The sequence below is a fragment of the Gymnogyps californianus genome, chromosome 1 (genome assembly GCF_018139145.2).
Source record: "Gymnogyps californianus isolate 813 chromosome 1, ASM1813914v2, whole genome shotgun sequence".
Taxonomy (NCBI): Eukaryota; Metazoa; Chordata; class Aves; order Accipitriformes; family Cathartidae; genus Gymnogyps; species Gymnogyps californianus.
The window spans coordinates 173,751,586-173,769,565 of record NC_059471.1 but is presented as its reverse complement, the minus strand read 5'-3'; positions in this window follow the sequence as shown (position 1 = coordinate 173,769,565).

Sequence of the window (17,980 nt, the reverse complement as noted above, 5' to 3'; positions counted from 1 at the left end):
AAACTTTATCTGGTATTTATCACTCTTATACCTGCCAGCAGATGGGATGGTTTCAGTGTCCCAAGGCTGCCACCATTTAACACTGTTCCCAAGAAATGCTGGCCTTCCTCCGGCACATGTTCAAGAACAGAGCCACTTCCCCAGGACCTTATTGCACCCTTTATGAATTTTCTGCTTGATAGCACGAAGGAAGCAAAATACTGAGAATATGTGAAGAATTTTAAAAGGAAGAAAAAAAAAGGAAAAAAGAAAAGGGAGGTTCATCCAGAGGGGCTGCAACAAAAGCTAGGGCAGGTAAAGCAGAGAAAGGACTTCAACAAAAGCAGAGTAAGGGTGTCAGCAAAGAGACCAATCGCAATTTAGTAGTAGAAGATTGGCAGCTGAGGACAAACAGGAGGGCACATATGCATTTGGATCTTTATGTAGGAAGTGAATCACGTCAGAGAGTTACAGTTCTTGAAGCTTCCAGAGCCTTCTGATGGTGTGCATGTATTAGATAACCCTTGGTTAAACACATGATGATGTGGTTCACACATGGGGTCAGGACATTAGATTTAAGAGTAAGCTTCCAGTTTAATTATAGCTGAAAGGAATTTAGTTTGCACACACCAAAGGCACACAGAGAACCAAGCCAACACAATGCAGCTGGAAACAACTGAGAGATTCACATTAAAACATAAAAATAGCACTGCTATGAACAATTAGGTCTGACTGGTAATGTGGTCATACCTTGAGTAATTTTAATTATATTTTTAAATCCAACGGGGGAAGAGGACAACTTCTGATTTTCCTTCTATGTAACTTTGAATTTTAAACTTAATTTTGGTGATTAAAAAAACCACCAAATCCCCAACAATTTTTACTCTGGTTTCATAATACAATCAACTGAAATATTTCATACACTGAAATCAGAAGGAATCACTGTAACTACCTACTCTTGCCCCACTAATCGCAAACCATAGATCTGTGTTAAGCTAAAGTATATTTTACACGGAAGGATTTCAACCATTAGACACTGAAAGTGATCTCTCTAGTAAAATAACCAGAATTACTCATTCTTTCTATGAAAAATATATGGCTTTTTCAATTGTATTTATAGGGGAGACACAGCCACATTCAATGCTGCAGTTCTTAAAGGCTCAGAATAAGGCTATTGGCAGGCCCACTTCTATTACATTTTAGACCTACCATGCCACACACGTTTTTGTGGCTGATCTGTGAGTTTACAGAACTTTTGATACCTCTCAGATACATTTCACTATATATGCATGAATCAATTTTCATATAGACAGGCCAGATGCATCCTGGACTTACTGGATATATATACAGCTCAGGAATAACAGATCCATGCATATGTGGCAGGTATTTGTCTCAAGTACACAGTTCTCATTAATTCATGTAGATATCAATTCTACTGAGAGCAGAACTCAGCAAGATAAATAATGGACCATCTTTAAACTTCCTTTTTGTCCTCCATTCTTACTGCTTCAAAGCCTAGTTAGGCTCATAGGACTTGATTATCTAAACCATAACTTTTGGATAGACCAAATACAGTCATAAACTGACATCTGGATAGTCCATGTTTTCTAATTGTGTTTATCAGCCAATGGTTTGAGATCCTGCTCCCCTGTCACACAATTGACTGTATATAACTATATAACCAGAGACAGCTCCAAAAGATCAAAGATCAGGATGAAGTTTCCCAGCCCTCTACTCTTCTGAATTGGTCTTATATAGTGTAACAGGCTGTTAGTTCCTCATTCAACTCCATGTGCACACTGAAATTCAGATGCAAAAATATGTTCTTTGAGTCTGTGCATATATTTTAATCTCTCCATTCAGTCTGTATGTGCCAGCTCCTATGTTAAGATTTTTGTTATCCCAGGGTAGTACTCCTTTCACTAATCAACACATTCCTATCAACTACTACAAGGTAATTACAGTTACATATCTTTGATGAGTCCTATTAGGGAAAAAGAATTCAGAGCTGACAGTAACAGTAAAGAAAGGATGAGCGAAGACAAACAACAATGTGCATGAAGCATCAGAATCCCCTCTCTGAAGTTTACAACAGAAAGCTTCAACTGCATTGCCACAATTCTAAACTGCAAAGTAACTTCTCTTATAATTTTCAGGTAATGTGACAAAATAGAAGCAAAATTGAAGTGTATAAATATCTGCCTTAAACTTCAGAAATTTACAGTGATCGCTGAATCTTCTTTTTATTTTCCAAACCTGCACTGAGCAACCTGATCTTATTTTGCAGTTGGCCCAGCATTGGGCAAGGGGTTGGCACAGATGACCTCCAAAGGTCCCTTCCACACTGAATAATTCCATGTATCTGGAGAGAGCTTTAAGTTCAAAGAATTCATTCATTTACCACAGAGATTCTGAAATTTAATATACATTTAAATAAGGCTGAAGAGAAATTTAAAATAAAAAAAACCAAAACCCCACATTGTGTCTCATCCCATTGCATTCATACAAAAAAAAACCCCCAAAAAACAAACAAAAAAAAAACCCCCAAAACGCACCACACTGATTTTATTAGGATGGCCTGCCTTTTGGAGAATTTGGGGCTCTGTATACTTGGAACACTTCTACAAAAAGTAAAGAAAATTGTCATTAAAAAATAAAAAATAAACCTCAGTTATACTTGATTACAAGTATGGCCACATTTTCAGATATTGTTATTTACACTAAACATCCTAATCTCTGAGTGACATTTAAAAAAAAAAAAAAAAAAAACCACCCCAAAAAACCCACAAACCAGAGAAAATGGAAAAAATAACCACATGAGGATGGGAATCGTACATGTACTTTTTAGACATCCAAATCTGTGCTTATTTTTGGAAATGCAGGCAATTACTCTTTGTCAGAAAATATACACAAAAAAATAAACTAAAATATTATATTGGATGATAAAATGCCACGTCTCAGAACATTTTAAATTTAAAAGTTTGAAAAGTCTTCTAACTCAACTTTTATGGCCTCACTTATATTCTGGCTTTACTTATCATTCAAATGGTTCAAACAAAAGAAAGGTTTGAAGAAAGATTTTAATGCTTTATATTTTTTCACCTAGCCAGTGAAACACAGTAAAGCAAATAACAAAAAAATATTTTTAGAATAAAGATTGAAAAGCTGCTGAAGCCTAGCTTGGCAGAGGAACACATATGTATGGTATGACAGTAGTTAAGTGGTATATGCTCCTTCTAGAATCTGAAGGGAAGAAACAGTAAATATAAATAAATACTTTTCCTCAAAATTCTAACACTGAAGTTGTTCATATTCAAGGTCATAATGTGTTATCAAGTCAATGTTTACAACATATGTAAAGGCATGAGGTGCTTCGTACATTTAGGAAGTTTTCTGACTATGCCATTAATGAGAAATAAAAATATGAACACATCATATTCTCAGCGGGGGGGGGGGGGGGAAAGCTTTCCTAACACCATCCTCTCAAAAAACAATCAATCCATCAATCAATCAATCAATCAACCAAACCAACCCCCAAACAAACCCAAGAACCAAGAAACACACATTTGCTTTCTTCTCAAAAGAAAGACACATGGTGTTGAATTGAGTAAACTCAGAAATCTGTAACCAGCTATCAGGAGTCGCCTTTGCAGAGACTGAGTAAATTCCCACTGAAGTAATTTACTAAGGATTTCTTTACCAAGACTCTGGTCACATGAAAGAAGGAGAAAAAGATGAAGAAGCAGTACTTCAGGCATCCAACTTGGTTTCCTAATTTGATACCTCAAATCCTACTTAATTATACCAGTGGTGCCCAACCATGCATCTAGCAAGTCCATGCAGCTCTTTGTGCTGCTAGATGAGAACTGCAGGCTACTGCACCCAGAAAACTGAGTCAGAAAAGGAGTTGGGGGAGGAATGGAAGAGGAGAGGGAACAGATAATGAAGACCTTCATTAACCATCCTGGACCTCAGGAGTAACTGAGGAACAGGCCAGATAACTACAGTAGCAGCAACCCACTACTAAGTGGCAGCCATCTTGCTCTGTCAGGATATGACTGAAAGCACGCTGAGTTACACATGAGGGAACACAGGCATCCAAGAAAGAACATTGAGGGAGCTGGAATTTCTTTCAGTGGGTGTTAGGAACTGCAAGTGCTGGATTAAACAGCTCTGTCCCCTATTGTCAAGACCACAGAAGTCGAGGATAACAGAATAAGCCCTCACGTACATTATTCTGTCCAATACTTCCCATAGAGCCAAGACGGCAAAGAAGGGGAAGGAGTGGAGGTAAAGGGCTTAAAAAGGTGACATATGCTTCGTTAATACCTAAACATGCATTATATACTTCTTTATTCAAAGGAAAAAAAAGAGAACTTTTGTGTTCCTTTGCCAGAAAAAGGCTGACTTGTCCTGTAGTAATACAACTTAATTAAAGCTGTGCTTCGCTGATCTAAGTCAACAAAAGTAAGACTTTTTACATGTGTTTCTCCTTCTTTAAAAAGAAAAACAAAAGCTCCATTGATACTGAACTTAGTATCTCTACAGTAAAAAGTTTACCACTTTACCCGGTATTCTGAACATAAATAAAGCAATCCCTCAATGAAATATGTATTTACTTTAAGTCACCAGCATTTTACTGTTAATACACACTTTCTTAGATTCATCAGGAGCCACAGAGCAGACATTACAATTCCCTTGCTCAGGGAGCACACGAAGTGCCCAAAACTCTCAAAGACTGCAACCGATAGTGAACTTGTGTAGCACCTTACGACTATCCCAAACCCTCTCAGAGGGTCTGAACGGGGAGCAGGATACTGACAAATTACTGCTTCCCTTAAAAATCCATGTAGCACATACATGCTCCCTAGAAAAAGACTTTTAGGCAATATAATAACTTTAGAATTCTTCTAATTTGAAACAAAGCCTAAGCACTTCTTTTAATAGTAGTTCTAAACCTGAAGTGCTCGGGTATCATAGCCATACATAATGGCAGCCTGTGAAACAGCACACTGAAGTTCTCTAAATACATTCTCTTGCTTGTCCATTGTATATCTGCTACACCATCTACTGCAAAATCTATTCCAGGTTGATTGGTTCCTGGTTCAGTGTTTTCTCCAATCATTTGCATGGAGCCTAATCCAACAACTGCTTAAATTCATGGAAATTCTATCACGGACTTCAGTGGGTTTGGATCAGCGTAGATGGTTGGAAAAGTCACTAACAAAGGCAAGCCAACCACCTCCTGTCATTTTACTACCCCCAAACAGGAGCATAAAAATCACAAATGTATGTTATGCATGACTAGGGAGCACGCTGGATGTTATGTGACCATTGCCTACAATATTACGAGAAATCATGAACAGGTTTCCCGTCTAAATACACACATTTAACTGGCAAAAAGCAACAACTGTTTAAAGTGATCTGTTCTATGAGAGGAGGAAAGAATGTGGTCCATTGTCATTGCGTTAAAGATTTTTCAGGTTGTATGAAAAAATGTCATAGCAAATCTATAGCATTGGCTGCATTATGTGTCCATCAAGAGTGAACGCAACATTAGCTCAATTAGGAATTCTGCAGCTCAGTTTAGACATCCAGATGAGTGAATGGACAGAAATTGCAACAAACAGCACAGGATATGCCCACCCTCGGTTAAGAGTTATATAAAGCTCCTTTTCAGGAGCTACTCCATTAACAACTAAATTGATAGAAATTCTCTTATATTATCTTCTATCTACAGATGCTGATAATCATGTACAGACCAGGTGTGAAAGTGCGTTCTCAATACTGACTTTTTCTAAAACCACTTGAAATTTCTGTGGTACATATCCTATAAAGGTGGAAAATGAAAAAGTTGTCATCTTTCTTCTCATTGGACCCCACCCTATTTGACATCTTCTGTTATCTCGATTGTCCAAGAGTCTTGGAATTATTTATTTTTTTAAAGTGAATGTTGTAACAAACACCTCTGCAATCTCATGTAGCCTGGGAATAATTTACCAGCTGGACTTCTTTCACTTGGGCAAGCTCTGGGAATGAGAAGACGGAATACTACTTGGCTTCTGCCTGACAAAGGCTCTTAGACAAGCATTCATTTTGCTCACCTTGAAGGCTACCACCTTAGATGTGAATCTAATTTTATTCCCTCACCTTTCTGTCCATAACTGGTTTTAAAAGCTTGTTTTCTCTATACTCAGATGTTTCATTTGCACACCAAGGTTGAGGAGTCATTTCAAGTTACTTGTAATTTTGCTGCAGGAAAAAGAAGTAGAAATCTAACTACCATACATTCTAGCCTGTCCACAGTGACATCAGCTTGCAAACTCATTTCATTGGATCATTCCGGATATTTTGCATTTACAAGCTATTTTTTTTCAAATCGTAAAATAGATATAGTGACTGATAAAACCAGTTCTTACTGCAATTATGTCTTTTCAGATGTTCTCAGCAAGATGATTGCTTTTAGGCAGCACAGTCTAATTCTATAAGGAAAATCCTTCCTATTGTCTGAGTTGCATTACATGCATATTCCTCCTCCTAGTTAACTCCTTACCTGCCAGTCTCCACTAAACTATGATATCACCTTTAACAGAAGCATCCTGCACTCCTTCCACACAGGAGGGGTGATCAACACAGTACCTTAAAAAAAGGACTCATTCCAACTGTTTCTTCTTTATGCCATCCCTCTGGCCTCTTATCTCCCTCAACCGCACCAAAAAAAAGAAGTTGGCTTCACGTTTTTTAGTCTGAAATTCCCCAACTCCCAACTCCCATTACAGAAATGCATTTAAATACCACACAAGTACTACAGCAAGAGGCAGACAGCAAGATTTTGCATTTGCACCTCACCTCCCGGAGGGTATCGGGGCTAAGGAGGGAATGTCTAACTCAGAAGGTTCAGTACCTAGTGGCTTTTATTTCGGCGTCTGCTATTTCACTTGATCAATAACAACCGCAGTCTCCACCGGCTTCGAGCGGGGACTCACACAGCCGAGCACTGCTGGACCATCTTCCTAGCAATGGTGACACAGGCGTTGCTCCGAGGAACCCCAAGCCCCCGCACCCGTCCTCCGGCAAGACTGGCTGGTCGGCACCTCAGCATTTTCTTCGGTCACTTCGTCAGCAGCCAAGAGGAGAAGCATCCATGGGAAAAATGGCATATTACAAATTTTGCTTTGGGAAGCAGAGCTCGGCTCAGACCATTGTCGGGAGCAGGAGGGGGGGGAGCGGCTCTTAAAGCTCCAGCAGCCCCTTTCGAGCAACAGCATCTTTGCAGCTGGAGGCAAGCGATTACAGGGGGGAGGGGCCAGGGCAAAAGCATCTTTCTTTTATTTCTCATCTTTTGTTAAACTTAACTGAGCGATATCTGGCTGCTCTGGTTCTTCAATACCTCCCAGGCTAATTATGCCTCTGTGCGTGACTGAACTCCACGCGCACGCACGACTGCCTGCATGACCAAAAGCAAACGCGGTTTTCTGCTTTACAGAAAGAAATCCTCTGCCTGGCAGGCACCGTACAGAGGCTGATCGCAGCGATACAGAGCAGGAGCCGTGGGGCCGGAGTCGCGGCAGTGGGAGCTGGGAGAGCCCCGGCAGGTCACCCACGGCACGTGCGCCGCGCCGCGCACCAGCCTGCGCGTCCCGGGCGCCTCCGCTCCGCGGGGCAGAACCAGCTACACCCGGGGCACCGCCACCGGCTCCCCGCCACGAGCCAGGGACTGCCGTCCCCCTCACCGCTGCACTGCCCTAGTCCTGGCTGATTCCGCGGTGATGCCTGTGTTGAAAGCGGTACGAGAGCTCTAAACTACTATATTCTGTAATTTAAAGAGTTCAGGCAAACGGCAGTACACCTCACCTAACCGGATATATAGTGTAATAAAACGTATCATCTGCTGTAATCCGACCATGACAAAGCAGTGGTAAAATCTGCTATAATCTGAATAGTCCAAGCGTGTAATTAATATTACGCATTTCGAAACGCTAGGCGTTGGCAAGCGCCCTCTCCCCGCGTCCGAAGCCTGGGCGGGCGGCACCGCCGGGCGCTGGAGGGCGGGCGGTAGCGGGCGAGGCAGAGGCGGGGGCGGAGGCGGAGGGAGCGGCTACGGGCGCTGCTGGGCTCAGCGCCCTCCTCGTCGGCGGGGACTTCCCCTGGAAGCCGCTGCAGTGGTTTCCACCAGTCCTTAAATAAATTCTGAAGTAATCACGTCTGCTCTCCCTGCCTCACGCACACGGCTCCCCAGGAGCAGCTGCTGCTTCTGCTTCGCGGCTCGCACGGCGCTAATTCCCTCACGCCCGCTCCTTCTAAAAAAAAAAAAAGGACCCCAGGGCGCGATCCTCACCGGAGCGCGGCGCTTCCTCCCCTCTCCTGAGCGCCACCGCTCCTCTCTCGCCGTTAGAAAGGGCGGGAGGGCGCGTGCCCGTCCGTTGGGCGCCCTCCGCCCCCGCCGCTCCCCACCCGCCCGGCTCCGCGCGGGACCCCGCTCCCCCCCACCCCTACCCGTCCCAACGGCTGTGTCGCGCGCGGGCGCGGCCCCCGGGAGAGGAGGCCGGCGGGCGGCTCAAGCAAGCCCCGCGGAGCCGGCGGCGCGGAGGCGCCTGGGGGGGCGAGGGGATTGCGGGGCCTTAGCCGCTAAACGCCACCGTCGCCTGGCGTGGCGGCCTGCTGCCCCCGGAGATGCCCCTTCAGCCTCCCGTCCTGCGCCCCTCCTCGCCCGTCAGCGCTGGCCCACGCGGCCCGAGGCGGGCGGGTAGACAAGGGATCGGGAGACGGGACACTGGCGGGGGTTCTTGGAGGAACTGGGTGTCGTGAATAAATGAGTACCAGAAAACGATTCAAAGTTGGGGTTTTCCGAGTGTTCGTTAGTGATTAAGTTCATCCCAGTTGGAGGACGATGTGCTGGTATCGACTACGCAAACTTCACTCTTGCAAGAAACATTTCGGTATTTGTATTTCTTCCACATGCGGAAAAAGAAGTTTCATCCGTGAAGGATTGGCTGTGTTGCTTCAGAAGCCTGAAGTCACTTCATCCACTTTGAAAGGTGCTGGAGAGGCGGGGGAGCCACAGCCAGCAGCGGGTTCAGGCTCAGCGATGCTTGCTGCTGTGGTGGCTTCGCAGTAGGTTTGACGCTGTATTGTGGTAACTAAATGAACTAAATGCACAGAGGATGCACGTGTACGGTAGAAGGCAAATAGCTGAGAAGAGTTGCCAACATGGACATTTCAAAAACAAGTGCAAAGAAAGTACTGGTGCCATCCCAGAGTTTGTTGCCAGAGCTTGGCCTTTCAGCACAATGCATGGGTTAAAAGAGCCAAAATAAAATAACTCTCCCTCCAACTGTGCCACTATTCCGAGCGGCTTTTTGTCACTTTTCTTGGCCGTTTCAGATCCTTATCCTGACTTAATTTATCTTCAGCGTACAAACCATTAGAGCAGTTGCCTGACAATCATACTGTAGCTGATGGTAAGATCCATCATCCGTCAGAGACTATACGCATGGCTATCACAACAAATCTGAGCTTTGAGTTAGGTGAGTGAGGAAAAACTAAGCAGCTCAAAAAGCACTCGTGAGAGCAAGCATGTTCAGCAGGCAGCCACATAGGCTGGCTAGTATGAACTTCTTCAAAGAAGGGCATACCTGATGAAGTTTTTTTCATTATTTGTTTGGATTTTTTTTTTTTCCTTTCTTTGGAGTTAAAGCACATTACTCTCTGTACAATAAGGTACGTAGGTCAGATCAGGATTTGCAGCTTCAAAGTCTCTAGAACTCAGCACTTATCTGTATGCATGGAAGTATCACTCTTTTCTAAGTATTGATAAAGATGAGTGTCATTGATGACATCCTTCTTTCTTCCCTTCTTTCAAACAGCAACTTACTGATTAAAGCATTTGCCACGGATGTGGTAGATCTGAGCTTACTGTCCATGTTCACCCAAGGTGGTTGTTTTCAGCACTTACCTTGGAAAAGATTCCAGTCCCTGTTCCATGGACTGGAGGAGTCAATTGTTTGCAAAGCTGTATAGCAGGCAGACCTTCTTCATAATAATTCAATTTATAACCATTTGTGGAATACTTTGGGAAGTCTGTTGGCCCCTCCACTCCTCATGCCCATCCCCTCTACTGCCTTTCAATCATTAAAGCAAAAACCCAGCACAGAAAGACTATTATTGCTACTCATAGTATTGTCCTAGTTGGCCTGCTGCCCTTAGCTTCTGTTGCCAGATTCACAGAGGAGTAAGTGGCTGAAGTATCCTGTTTCACAGTGCTGAGGTTACTGCATAGTGCAGAAGCTGCCAACTAGTACCTGTGCTTTGTGGTACCAATTTAAACAGGAGCCTTCTTCTGTTCAAGCATGTAGGCTTTTGAGGTCAGTGAGATGGAAGAAGAAGGAAAAACTCTGAAGAATGGAAAATTAAGAACTATGGAAGAACCACAAAAACTGGGATAGAGCAAGTCCTTTGGGCTTTGTCATAATAAGGGAATGCTCCCTACAGTAGAGGGCATCTTTCGGTAAAACTTAACTGCATGGATAATTTTGATCAAAAGCGTAAAAGCATAATGATATATTTTATGGAAACTTCAGTAGTGAAAGGTACTGAATGTACTATTTAATTATGAGCTTAAACTTCCCTTGAACGGAATTTGACCATCAGATCTCCAAAACATAGTTTTGCTTATCTAAGCTCCAAGTATGCCAACCAAATCTATTAATTACCCCAGAAGTATGAAATGCCCAATCTCTCTGTCAGCTGGCTCTGTTTCATCTGGTATTTCAGCACATGGAACTTATAGGAGATAAATTAAGTGGGTAAAGATGGGTAGGAAGAGTACAGTGAGACTGTACTCTTTATTACCATAGGAAGTCCTCCTTACCATTTGCCAGGTTATTTCAAAAAAGAAAATAGAATCTTATGTCAGAAAGAATACTTTAAAGACACATCTGAAAGCTGGCTTCCTCCCCTGTGTAAGTCTCTCCACGGGTCTTTCTCACATGCTGTCTCCACCAAAGATAAAGTGGAGACTTATGAAATGTTTTGCTATGAACAGGGTAAAAGAGGGAACCAACACCACCATACTCTCAAGAAATAGCTGATCGTACAGGGAGGTGAAGAACCAACTTGGAACAGATTTGCCTTTACTTTCAAGACATATAGTGCCAACTGAGGAGCAGGTAATGGTTGCAAAGATACGTGATGTAGTTAAAGCAATAAGGGAAAGTGATTCCTGTAGCCCTGTTTTGAATAATATTGATGATGCAGCACTTCATTTGTTAAAGCCTGCTAACAGCTACTACAGCATGATGAAGGCCTGCATAAGATTTTTAGATGAAGATGGAGAAGGGAGAACCTGTCTTAGGAATGTTACATAGGAAAAAAAAAAGCAGCAATATTTAGAGCTAGTCTTCACTTGATAAAGAAGCCATTAGAGACTAAGAAAGGAGTGCAAAAATAAAGTTCAGAGGATCTTGGCTGAGACAGGAAAAAAGAAATGTAATATTGTGTGAATAAATTACATTCCAATGTAATTGGACTTATAATTCGAATTGTACTTTACAATTACATTCATGCTTATTTCCCAAAGGTTCTCTGCATATTATCATAGCTTTAAGGGTTCCTCTGTAGTTCCTCACTTTAAATTTCTTACCTATTTCAGCTGTGGGTTCTACCTTCCATAACTTAATTGCTGTGTTTCACTAGAAGACTGTTATAAACCTGGTTTTCTCACACAAAAAAACATTCCACATGTAGCCTCAAAAATCATCACGGTAACCTTAAAAATCTCTCATTGCAGACATTTGATGGGGGAGAGAAAGTTTAGAACAGGGACATAAGTTTAGCTTAGATGTGACTTGTTCAAAGCCAACTAAAGACCAATAAAAAACAAGCCTGAGAGTTTGATAGCATAGTTAGCGCCTTTCAGTACAGCTGGAAGTCCTCAGCTGGGAAAGGACAGCTTTTATCTCTGTCTCAGTTAGTCTGATCTGGAGAGCAGGCTTTAGTTCCCAGCTACGGAATAGTTGATTGGACTGGAATCTTCTGGTCTTATTACACTCCTTCAGGGTGCTTTTTCTGGAGACATGATTTAAGGGGTGATAAAGACCTGCTTGAAAATCCCAGTTACTCACATACTGTTTTATATGAGACCTGAAAACTGAAGGGGGACTTTTTTTTTTGTGATCTGAGATTGGGAACATTGTTTAAGAGCAGTCATTCTGCTCTTTTTCCACTCTGTCTCATGTTACTCAGCTGAGGTGTTGCTTGCATCTAAAGTGGCATAAGATGCGAGTAAACAATTTAATTCAGTCTGCTATTGAAACACCTAAGGTGTAATAGAATATTTTACTCTTACCATGATTACCATAAAAAATGAAAAATGGCCTTCAGCTGTATTGAGAGTAGCTAGCTGTGCTATCAGATTCTCAGACTACGATTTAATTATTATTTTAATTATCTTTAACATATAGGTGCAAGCAAAAACCTGCATGAAGGCAAGAAAAAAATTCTTCAATTTCTGATGTAATTTTTCCTTTTTGTCTAGTTTTAGGTTTTTTACAAATTGCTCTAAATTGGTCTTTGCCAATGGCATGGAACAGATCTGAGTGGGTAACAGCAATGTTTTTAAAAGCCACTGAAATCCAGGCACATGAGAGAGAAATTTGTGTCCTATGCACGTTGCTCAGCCGAGGAGCTTCCTTTTCATCCATGGAAATGTAAAAAACATGCAGACCATCCAAATAGCAACTGTGGTCAAGAAACAATCATCGTGATTTTAAAAATACTTAAAACATTTAAAGTTTGTGATCATAAAGCATTTGTTAAAAGTCATTCAATTCATAATCCACTTCCTTACATAGTGTGAGTTAAAGAAGGAGGAACTAATTCCAAAGCCAAGCATGGGGACCACAAAGTAGATGTTGACCAGCGGAATTAGCAAAGAATAACATGAGCCGTAACTGATACTGATGAAAGATCTTATCATTAAGAAACAATCCAATCTATAACACCATTGGCAATGAAACAGACATCCTAGCCAGCATCACAACAAAATAACTGACACCATTAGTCTACCTTTCCACCCCAAGATTCTTGCTCCATCACAAACCTGAAAAAGATAAGAAGGTAAAGATCGATGACCTCTCTGTCTGAAAATGCCAAGACATTGAGGCATCTCACAAGTGTTTCAGGTCATGCTTAGCTCCTTCACACCCAAATAAATCAAACCTGTTTACACTAAACTCATGCAAAGCAGTATTCAAATTAAAATTTCCATCATTAGATTGCCAGTAAACTCTCAGTGTAACGTCAATGAGATAACTTCGACTACTTAGACTTCTGTAATCTTTCAGCTTTGCTACAAAAGTGCTAGTCATCTGGATAAAAATCCTTCAATGATCAGGAAACTGCAAGTACTGCACTGTGGTGCAATGTGGCTCCTCAACTAGACAGGTTACTCAGAGAAAGCCAAAATATACACTCCACTCCTTCTAGATTTTAAACACAGGGACATGGAATTTTAAAACAAGTTCTGATTCTCAATACTTTCAAATATTCCATGGGGTTTTTGGATGTCTGTAGTTTAGATTAATTAAAGTTTGGGGTTTGACAGTTATGTTCTTTCATTATAACAGAATGTTTCATTATTGGGAAAAATCTCATCTGCTCAGCAAAAATAATAAAATGAAGGACCCTCATAGGATTTTCTTAGCTGCTGGGCTGAATGTAGCAGTGTATAAACATGCCAAAATAAAGACACACAAGAAAACATGCTGAAGTAAGACACTTCTTTGTAGACCTTCTGCCTGTGGCAAGATAAAGAAAAAAATGCATGAGAGATGCTAGTTAAAACAGATGTTAGTGAAAATACTTTGTGAATTACTTTGAAAGTATATGAATATTATGCTAGAGAATGGCATATAAGGAACCATACAGGTTGAATGCCTTACCTGGAATGTTAAACAGATTTTCACAAAAAATGATGTATTTATCTTTACTTTAATTAGTTTCCCCACCTTTCAGCCATTCACTTTCATGTGTAGCCAAAGCATGTCCACTTCCGTGCAGTTAAGAGAATGGTAAGTTCTGGTGCTAGCAAAGAACTTCATAAGATATTCGGTTGCCAGCAGAATAAAGCCTTGCTTTGTCAATAGACAAAGTCAATAGTTTAGGAGATTCCAGCACTGCATTTCAATATCTGCTGTTGTTCATTCCTATCTGCTGTTGTTCATTCCTACTGTGTGTAAAAAGCTTCAAAGAATGCTGATTTGTTTATGGGGCTGTGTTATGACTGGGAAATCTTCATCACAGATGTGCAAAATAACATTTTTAAATATTTTTTAAAATAAATAATTCATATGCTTACAGTACAAAAATTAACAATACAGTTTTAAATCTTTCTCCATCAAGGTATTTTTTTAGCTTTACCATATACATGTACTGGCTCTTTCTCAGTGTTTTAAGGTTTGCGTTTGGTTTTTTTTTCTTTTTTTTTTTTGTGCAAATTGTTGGTTAAAGGAATTACATGAAAGCAAAAGCAAGTAGTTTTCTTGCTTTCTGGACAATGTAAATTCATTTTGTTTAGTACATGGGGCCAATTATGAGATCAGACTTCTAAAAGGGAAAAAAAGGGAGAACAAGACTGTGGAGTCTAACAGCCCTGTTAACAACCAGGTACTTTGGAGGGGTTTCCAGTTTCGTTTCCAGAAAAAGGAGAGGGACTGCGGGAGTTTCATCTGGACAAAGTATTTTCTTAATTAATGTAAAACTGAGAAAGAGAAGCCAGTATATGAACCATACATCTTTATGGCACAAGCTTAGGTTCACAATCATCAGTAAGAGAAAAACAGTGGAAGGTGCGGGACTACAAAAAGCCAAAACTAGTTGCTTGTTTTCGAAGTTCATGTACTCACATGTGTCTTCATACACAAACCATTTTATTATGTACCTGTTGAGTTTGCTGCCCACAAAATATACCTGACAAAGAATCTCAAAGAGTAATCAAACAAATGACAGACAAGAATGGAAAAAAGAGAAAAAGAGAGAGAGAAATTAGAAGTGGCTTGCATGCTACTGTTCTTGCAACCAGAAAAGCATATTTCAGAATGTGGCCCGACAGCATTAACTACATATTGTAACAGGGTTGGTAGTTTTCAGCCTCTCCCCTTGTCAGACTGCACACCAACGCAGGGTTCTTAGGTTTGCTCTTTTCTGTACATCTCTATACACTTACACAGTAACATGAATAATCAGCCATCCACGAACAAAGAACTATGAGTGCTTGTTGTGTCATTAAACATAAAGCAGTACAAATTTAAATTTACATAAAACCCAGTAATGTTGAGCCTACTCTTTATTTTACTGTCTATGTGTTAGATTGTTATGGATTATGTTAGACAAAAGGTAAGCTATTCTAGAGGACACTTGGCATAATATATTATTGTCAAATATGTTACTTTTGCTTATAATTTTTATTGCTATTTAATGCTATTTAATTATACTTAATGAAAAATATAAAAATGTTAATTCTACTTTTTTCAATTATCTGAATAAAAATTCACAGTAGAAAGTAGTAATGGACTAGAAATTCAGTAGTAGGGAGAAATGCATGTATTTGCAATATTTCTAAGTTTTACCCTTTAAGTGAGTCATATTTTCTGCTAATTATGTGCATTGCTGCGAGCAATTTATTTTGTTACTTTCAAACTATTTTCAGTCATGGCAAAGATTTCTTAACATCTGTATGCATTACAAGATTCACACTTCTCCTACCATTAGTTAACAGAAGAAGGAAAGGAAGGAAAGGGAAGCAGAAAAGCAGAGATGAACAAAAAGTCATTGTTTGCAGAACTAAAGATCCCAGCTGAAGGAGACTTGTCACATTTCATGCACACACACATACTTGCGCACACACACATACTTGCGTACACACCTACCAACAGATCCCCAAGAGAATTTAAAAAAAAAATCATGCCTACAAAATCTCAGTGCAGTAAGAATTCTCCAGAAAATTACCAGATAAATTTATCAAACCCCCAAATATTATTTAAGTATTTTTTTCAATATTAATCATAGGAAAATGAGCAAATCTTACTATAAAATGTGACCAATAGAAGTTCCATTTTAGAATGACATTTTTACACACCTAAGAAATTATCTTTTGTTCACATTCTACTTCTCCATGTCTCCTTTATATCCTGGAGATTTTTTTTTGTTCCTACTTTTTTAGCATTCGTTTCATTTTGTAAGAATAATTTTCCAGTTTATTACTGGAAAGCTGAAGATAACCATTAACAGCTATTATTGATTATTAATCTTTTTTTTAAAAAGCAACTCTACCTTTTTGCTTCCAGGTAGTCCATTTCTGTCTGTCTTCATTTGTTGAGATAAAAGCAAATCAATTCTAATACACATAGATAACTATTACAAAAAATAAAAATCTTTCAAATGATAGGAAAAAGACCATCAGAAATTTGCAAAGGAGAAAAATAGGCAGTTTGAAGTAAAAAATAAACTCTGCACAAATAGGAATTACTTCAAACACCAGACACGAAAGTAAGAAAGATATGTAGTTAACCAATGAGTGCATCTTACCTAGCATTCCCAGAAAGAAAAAACAACCATTATCATTCATAGGGTGATTAATACAATTAGTCAGTTATTTTCCAGTTACATTGGAGCTGTGTTAAAAAGATGACTGTCATAACTCTCATTCTGCTAGGGAGAGGGAGAAGAGTGAAGACAATGACTACCACTAGCATCAGAGTTCAGTGGTCAAAGCACTGACAAAGTACAGGATGCTCTTTTCCCATCCCCTGATTTAATAAATATTTATTGACAGGCCTCACCCCATGATGCTGTATGGCCCCCTTAGAATACTAGACTAAACCCTGTTTACCTTCAGAGCATCTCCTACTGTTTGGCATAGACAAACTGTCCTTAGCTCATTTTCTTGTGTGAATCTCATCAGAAGCAACAGGATACCTCTTCGCTTAACACTTAACTCAGACCTAAAGAGTATGGTGGGGCCAATCAGGTCTTACAAAGCTGAGAACTTCGCTGCTATGGATCTTCAATGCTACAGATGCACATGGGGAAAAACATTCAAGTGTACTCTTGCCAGGAAAAAGATTAAAGAAAACTGAGTTTGGCATAGAAAATATTTTACTGATAAAGGAAAACCTATACATGTGGAACACAAAAACCCATGGACTCTTAATGCTAACCAATAGTAAATCATATACTTAAGCATGGAGAAAGTTTCTGCAGATTTTGAACTTAAAAATACGTTGAGTGTTTTACCAAACAGTTTCCAGGTAGTGAAAGCTCCCCAACAACTCTCTTCCCCCTGCATTTATTATTTAAGATCTAACTAATAAATATCTGAACAAAAAAGCCCATTTACTTGCCTTAAAAATCAAACCTATTGAGTTTAACTAAATAAAGTAAGAATGTTTTGTAGGCTTGCTAGTTTTCTTGAGATAGTTTTTAATACGGAATGACAACACCACAAAGAGACTACATCGTGTGCTAGATATTGGTGTAAAGAACTGGGATGAAATTCTGGCTCTACATAGGCATGGGTTTTAGCCTCGACGGACTTTGGATTTCACAGTGTTTAGATGTTCAAATGAATCATTCATTATGTCTGTTTAATTTTTTAATGACAATTACAAAAACAATTGCTATTCTCTTTTCTTCATGTGTTTGAACAACTTGGTATGTTGACTCCCATATTAATTTCTGAGTGTAGAAAATGATTATTGTTTTCTGAGTCTTTATGGAATTTTAACAAGTGGTGAATCTAAGTAGAAAGTTACCAGCATTTTTTAATAGCTGCTGTCAGGGCCCTCAGGCCCCAAATATATTATAAAATATTTGCAATCTTCTGTAGCCCAGTGCAAGTAGTGGAAACTTATTATTTCATAAACTCATCAGATCACAATACTATCAACTCCACCCTGGAAAAATATACTGAAGGTTTCTTTCTGTGAATTATAGAATATCAGTT